The sequence below is a fragment of the Dromiciops gliroides genome, chromosome 1, assembly GCF_019393635.1.
Source record: "Dromiciops gliroides isolate mDroGli1 chromosome 1, mDroGli1.pri, whole genome shotgun sequence".
NCBI classification, from domain to species: Eukaryota; Metazoa; Chordata; class Mammalia; order Microbiotheria; family Microbiotheriidae; genus Dromiciops; species Dromiciops gliroides.
The window spans coordinates 291,287,589-291,295,445 of NC_057861.1; the positions used below are offsets into that span (position 1 = coordinate 291,287,589).

Sequence of the window (7,857 nt, forward strand, 5' to 3'; positions counted from 1 at the left end):
AGTTTCCCCTTGTCCAAACTGCCTCTTTTCCAGTTATGTCTCCCAGACTAATAAGAAAGGAGATTAAAAGCCTCTTTTTCACAAACAAATCAGGTTTATTAATGGTAACAAAATTTACAACACAAGTGGAGTTAATAAAGCTAGGGACAATTAAAAAGGGGTAAAAAGGGCCCCAGGTACCTCGAATAAGCTCTACTTCTTCAGCTACTCAGAAAACCTTGGGTCTGGCAAAAAATAACTGAAACACTAAACTTGTTTCCAGCTTAGCTGGTTTAACAAACCAGCCTCACTGGAAGGAACACAAACTCACCACTACCTGGAGTCTGCAGTTATAGTTAAGTGACTTGCCCAGGGTCACACAGCTAGTAAGTGTCAAGTGTCTGAGGCCAGATTTGAACTCAGGTTCTCCTGAATCCAGGGCCAGTGCTTTATCCACTGCACCACTTAGCTGCCCCGAGTCTGCAGTTCTAAAGAGAATCAGCTTTGCAATCTCTCCTGGTTAGGTCCGAAGATCAAACACACCAGCTCCTCTCTCTCTCTCTCAACCTTCCTCCTCTTTCTCTCTCTGAGAGTCTCACTACCCCTTCCTGTCTCTCTCACAGGAAGGGTGGTTCTATAGCAATGCTGAATCTCCAATTGGTTTAACATACCCGCTGGGCTGTCTCCATTATAATTTGCCCAGGCCCAAGTGTGCATGGGGTTACTCCTAAGTGGGGATTAAGTGTTTTAGTTTTGATACTTTGATTCAATAAATGTTCTTTGTGTTGTTTGTTTTATAATCTCTTAAAGTACACACCCATATTCTCTTAGGCTTTTAAAGCTTACATTTTTTCAATCTGACCATGATCAAGCAAAGATGAGTTTATAAAAACTCCAAATCACAATTTATTCCTTACATCAGAAAAGTCCTTGGACATCATTTTTTCAAGAAATTATAAAACTCTCCTGACTGCCACAAGGAGGTGAGGAGAGAGTTTCTGGTTTGTAAGGCATGTGGAAAGGTGTCACAGACCCTGCCAGGACCTCACAAAATAGGATCCCACAATGGCTGAAATTGGTGACTGAAAAAATGACTGATTTGTAGTCCAAAATGTGCCAACAAACTGAGTACTATTTTGGTGACTTTAACCTTCCTTGAGACAAATTTTTAAAGGAAAAGATCAAAATACATGATGGCTGGGTACCTTTGGAGATAATGATCAAATTCAATAGATTAAGCAAACTAACAAAAGACTTTGATGTGATAAGAAGTGCTTTAAAGTAATCAAAATGCAGAAATCATGGAATTTAGTTAGGATAAAACTAAAATCAGAATATGTCCAAACAAACACATCCCTGAAGTAACAGATGAGTATAAAAATGAAGTAAGGCACAGATCCATCTATGTTAAAGGTTTTCCAATAGATGCAGCCCTTGAGAACATAAAAGAATGGTTAGAAGGTAAAGGTCAAGTACAAAATATTCAAATGAGGGGAACATCACATAAAACATTTAAGGGACTGATATTTGCTATGTTTGATAGTGCTGAATTTGCCAAGAAGTTTATAGAAACTCCTGGACAAAAATACAAAGATACAGAGATGCTGATACTTTTTAAGGAAGATTACTTTACAAAAAAAGAATGGAGGGGGACAGCTAGGTGGCACAGTGGTTAAAGCACCGGCCCTGGATTCAGGAGTACCTGAGTTCAAATCTGGCCTCAGACACTTGACACTTACTAGCTGTGTGACCCTGGGCAAGTCACTTAACCCTCACTGCCCTGCAAGAGAAAAAATGAATTAAGAAAGGAAGCAAAATAAAGTAGATTCTAAAGCAAAAGCTAAACATGTGCAAGAAGAAAAACAGGCAAGCAGAAGACGCTGAATTGAATTGCCTAGATGAAAAAATTGGATGCTTGCTGAAATTTTCTGGTGACTTAGATGATCAAAACTGTAGAGAATATCTTTATACACGTTTCTCTAATCATGGAGAAATACAATAGATGGATTTCATCAGAGGAGCAAAAGAGGGAATAATATTATTTATAGAAAAGACAAAAGAATCACTTGACAAAGCCAATGAAGCAAATAGTGGAAACTTAAAAGTGAGGAACAAAGATGTAACATGGGAAGTATTAGAAGGAGAGACAGAGAAAGAATCTTTGAAAGAAAATCAACCAACAGGAATTCCTAAATAAAATGAAGTTAAAAGGTCACAAATTTAAATGAAAAGGAAGAGGAGGTAGTAAAGCTATACACGCAATAAAGGAAAAAAAAAACACAATTCTAAGTCAAGAAAAAAATTTGATAGTGATGAAGAACAGAAAAATAGTGATGCTGGAGGATCCCTTAAAAGGATATGAGAAGAACCTGAAAAAGAAGAACCTGCACCAAAACAATTAAAAACAGAAAATGGAGCTGGAGAAGAGTAGTTTGACACAAAAAATATTGTTAATTTTAAATAAGTTTTAAGCTTTTTCAGAGTTGGGAGTCTTTAAAAAGAAAATCAAATTAAATCCAGTTCAATGTCCACCTATAATAGAAGTAATGACAAGTTTTGTTTAAATCTGGATTTTTTATATGTATAGTTTTGTTCATGTTATCAAATGGTGGCATTTCAGACATTGATCTGAACATCAAAAGAAAGTTTATTTTGGTGAAGCTGAGCTCTGTAATGTTGGAAATACCAACAAATAAAATGTATACTACATAAAAGCAAAAGAAAAAAGAAAAAGGAAAGAAAACTGCCCTGATATTCTAGAGCTAGAGGGAAAAGTAGAAATTGAAAGGATCTACTAATTACCTCCTAAAAGAGATTTGCAAATTAAAACTCCCTGAAATATTATAGTCAAACTCTGGAGCTTCCAGGTCAAAGAGAAAATATTTTAAGTAGACAGAAAGAAAAGAAAATCAAATATGGAATACAGTCAGGATAACATGAGATTTAGTAGCTTCTACTAAAATATGATATCCTGGAATGCAAAAACAAAAAATAAACAAACAACAACAACAAAACAACTAGGATTAAAACCAAGAATCATCTACCCAGAAAATGTGAGTATAATCCTTCAGGGGGAAAAATAGATATATAATGAAATAGATGTTTAATCATTCCTGATGAAAAGACCATAATTGAATGGAAATCTGACTTTCAAATATAAGACTCAAGATAAGCATTAAAAAACTCAACAGATAAGAGAAATCATATGGTTCAATAATGTGGAAAAAAAGGAACTGCAGAGTAGGGGAGGGGACAGTCAGATGTAAAACACTTTTGAGGCAGAATAGTTTAAAAGAAGATAGAAAATAGAGTAAATATCATGGGAAGGGAATAGGAGGGAGGGAAATAGTTATGATGATTGGATATAATGGCAAAATGTATGGTACCTACTTTGCTGGGCTAATGTGAAGGAAATTCTTTGTCAAGTTTAAGGTACTTTATTTAGGTTATGATGAACAGGATACTATCAGAAAAACCTGGAAAGACCTACATGAACTGAAGCAGAATGAAATGTACTGTATACAAAATAACAGCAATAGTGTAAGATGATCTGCTGGGAAGCATGTGGTTATTTTCAGCAAGGCAATGATCCAATATAACCCTGAAGGACTTATGAAAATGGCAACCTATCTACAGAGAAAGAAGTGATAGTATCTGAAAATAGATGGAAACATATTTTTTTTCTTTTTTTCTTTTTTTGGTGAGGCAATTGGGGTCGAGTGGCTTGCCCAGGGTCACACAGCTGGTGGGTGTTGGGTGTCTGTAGCCAGATTTGAACTCGGATGCTCCTGGTTCCAGGGCCAGTGCTCTATCCACTGTGCCACCTAGCTGCCCCTGGAAACACATTTAAAAAAAAATGTCCTCTTTGACAATTCCTCAATCTGAAGTTTAGGGTGTTTTTTGACTGTTTTCTCTCACAACCTAGCTAATGTAGGAATGTTTTCCATGACTACTCATGTATAACTTATTTTGAAATGGTTGAGTTCTAGTGGGTGAGTTGTGGGAATGGAGAAGGAAAAGAAGTTGGAACACAAATTTTTTAAAAATTGATGTTAAAATTTGTTTTTACATATATTATGGAAAATAAAATTCTATTCAATTAAAAAAATACTACACTGCTAAAGCATTACCAATGTGAGTCTCTTTGCTTGCCATTGCATGTGTATTGTCTCTTTCAGGCATTGCATAAACAATTGTTTACACTTTTTTTAGTAGTAGTATGAAGTTTTGTTCTTAAAACTGTGTAAAAATACTGAGTATTACAATGAGGTCATTTTGCTTAATTGTTTTATTTTGTTACAAGACCTCTCATAGTGTGAAAGTAATCTACAAATGTTTCTAATGTTAAAACAAAACACATCAATAAAACATTTTAAAGAGACAAAAAATGTGGAACTGCTTACATTCCTAAATGAGAAGATGATATTTGTAATACCTAAGATATTTCTCATTATTAGGGCAACTAGAAGGAATATTCATAGACAGAGTGTGCAGGTATGAGTTGAACATGATGGGATATCATTTTTAAGCAATAAATATTTTTATTTATAATTTTGGGTTTCAGTTTTTATCTGTGCTTCCCTCCCCTCCCCCACCAGAGGTGGTAAGCAATAAGATATAGGTTATATATGTGTGATTATGTAAAACATTACCATATTAGTCATTTTCTATAAAAAAATTGAATAAGAAATGAAAGTGCAAAATAGCATGCTTCAGTCTGTGTTCCATCAATATCAGTTCTTTCTTTAGAAGTGGATACATATTGGGATATCTATAAAAAATAAAATCAAAGGGTGAGTAAAAGTAATGCCTTGGGAGAAGGGGAAAGATAGAATTTGGGAAACTATCTGACATAAAATATGTGCAAAAGTGATTTTTACAATTGAGTGGAAGGTGGGGACCATAGGGAGAGCATTGAACCTTACTCTTATTGGAATTGGCTCAAAGATGGAATAACACACAAACTCAGGTGGGTATAGGAATCTATATTACACTACAAGAAAGCAAGAGGGGAAAGGGATAAAAGAAATGGGGTGTTAAAAAGGAGTGCAGATTGAGGATGGATAAGGTGAAAGGAAATAGAGAGAAGGATAAATAGAGGACATAGGAGGGAGGGAAATACAGTTAGTTATCAGAACTGTAAATTTTTTTAAGAGCAAGTTTCTTTGACCTAGGCTTAATTTCTCAAATATATAGAGAATTAATTCAAATTTATAAAAATAAGATCCATTTGGGGGCAGCTAGGTGGCACAGTGGAGGAGAGCACTGGTCCTGGAGTCAGCAAGTTCAAATCCGGCCTCAGACACTTAACACTTACTAGCTGTGTGACCCTGGGCAAGTCACTTAACCTCAATTGCCTCACTAAAAAAAAAATAAAAAAAGAAAGAAAGAAAAAAAAGAAAAAAGAAAGGAAAATAAGATCCATTTAATTGATAAATTCTTAAAGGACATGAAAAGGCAATATCTAGATAAAGTAATCAAAGCTATCTATAGTCATATAAAAATTATCCAAATCACTATTGATTAGAGAAATGCCAATTAAAACTACCCTGAGGTACCACTCTATACCTATTAGATTAGCTAATGTGAAAAGAAAAAGGGAAATTGAGACACTGATGTATTATTGGTCAAGACCAAAGGGCTATAAAACTGTGCATACTCTTCAACCCAGTAATACCACAGCTAGGACTTCATTCCAAAGAGATAAAACCAAAAAAAGGATAAGAACTTACATGTACAAAAATATTTATAGAAGCTCTTTTAGTGGTGCCAAGGAATTCAAAATTGAGGGGATGTCCATCAATTATGCAATGGCTGAACAGGCTGTGGTATGATTGTGGTGGAATATTATGGCGCTATAAGAAATAACAAGCAGAATGCTCTCAAAAAAACACAGGAAAGACGTATATGTATTATTTTAAAGTGGAATGAAGAAAACCAGAACATTCTATACAGTAAGCAATATTGTATAATGATCAACTATGGATGACTTAGCTAGTCTCAGCAACACAGTGATCCCAGACAATTCTGAAAGACTTATGAAAAATATTATCCATCTCTTGAGAAAGAATTGATTGAGTCTGAGTACAAATTGAAGAATAATTGAAAAATATTTTTCTTGTGTTTTTTCACATCTAATATGGAAATATGTATTTTATAACTGCACATGTATTGCCCATACTAAATTGCTGGCCTTCACAATAATGATGGATGGTGGAGTGGGGGGAAGAAAATTTGTGACTCAGAATTAAAAATATAAATAAATAGATAGTTTTTAACATATAAATAAAATAATTATTAAATATATGTGTATATATATATATATATATATATATATATATATATATACAAATAATAAAAGAATTATACTGTTCGGGAAGTTGTGTTATTCTTGATTATAATCCTACATCCTTTGTGTTCTATAATGTGATGTACTAAGCCCTGGAATCCTTTAATGTGATAGATGCAGGGGGCAGCTAGTTGGCGCAGTTGATAAAGCACCAGCCCTGGATTCAGCAGTACCTGAGTTCAAATCCAGCCTCAGACACTTGACACTTAACTAGCTGTGTGACCTTGGGCAAGTCACTTAACCGTCATTGCCCTGAAAAAATAAAACATGATAGATGCTAAATCTTGTATGGTACTTTTATAATTTCTTTATGGCTGCTTGAAATAATTTTCTTTGACCTAGAAGCTCTGAATTCTACCTATACCATTTTTTTTTGCAAGTTTTGATTTGGGGATCTCTTTCAGGATCTGATGAGTGGATTAATGCAATTTCTATTTTGACCTATAGTTCAAGAGTATTGGAACAGTTTCCTTGATATATATTTTTAATATGCTGTCTAGGCTATTTCTTTGATCTTGGCTTTCAAGCTTTCTAGTAATTGTAAAATTGTCTCCTTAACCTATTTTCCAGTTTGGATACTTTTCCAATGAGATATTTCACATTTTCTTTTTTTTATAATTTAACTTTCTTCTGTTTCTTTATGTCTTATAGAATCAGATTTCACTTGCCAATTCTACTTTTTAAGGAATTTTCTTAGTGATATTTTGTATTTCTTTTTTCCATTTGTTCAATTCCGCTGTATAAGGAGTTATTTTTCTCAGTTAGGTTTTTTATCTCTTTTTCAATTTGAGCATTTTGGCATTTTTTTAGTTTTATTTTGTTCAGTATTTTTGAGTCTTTTCACACAAGCTGTTAGTATTCTTGTTTGTTTGGTTTTTGTTTTTGTTTTGTTTTTTGTTTTGTTTTTCTTTTTCTGGGCAATGAGGGTTAAGTGATTTGCCCAGGGTCACATGGCAAGTGTCAAGTGTCTGAGGCTGGATTTGAACTTAGGCCCTGTTGAATCCAGGGCTGGTGCTTTATCCACTGTGCCACCTCTCTCCCCCTGTTAGTTGTCTTTTTATATTTTTCTTACATAACTTTCATTTTTCCTATTTTTCCTCTATAACTCTTATTTGATTTTTAAGATTTTTTTTACCTTTTCTAGAAATTCTTGTTGGATTTGTGTTCATTTCTCATTTGTTCATTGAGTCTTTGCTTGTAACTATTTCAATTCCATTATCTTCTGAATTTTTGTCTTGATCTTCCCTATCATTATAGTAGCTTTTAATTGTCTGGTTCTTTTTATGTTTGCTCATTTTACTGCCTATTTATTGACCCAATTTTATGTTAAAGTTGATCTCTATTCCAATGGTTGGAGGTTTGGGGGACATTTTTCAAAAGTTCAGACTTTTTAAAGCAGCGCTGTTTCAGAGATAGTACTGAATGTTTGGAAGATTTGGGCAATTCCATGGTATTGTGATCAGGCAATGGTATAGTCACTGCTCTCCTGTCCTACACTCTTATCTTACCCAGGAAAGGCCACTGACCCC

General features: G+C 34.3%; 1 pseudogene; it reads left to right on the forward strand.

Moving 5' to 3' along the window:
* The first annotated feature begins 991 nt into the window (after positions 1-991).
* On the forward strand, positions 992-7,567 carry LOC122748558 (annotated as a pseudogene).
* The last annotated feature ends 290 nt before the right edge of the window (positions 7,568-7,857 follow it).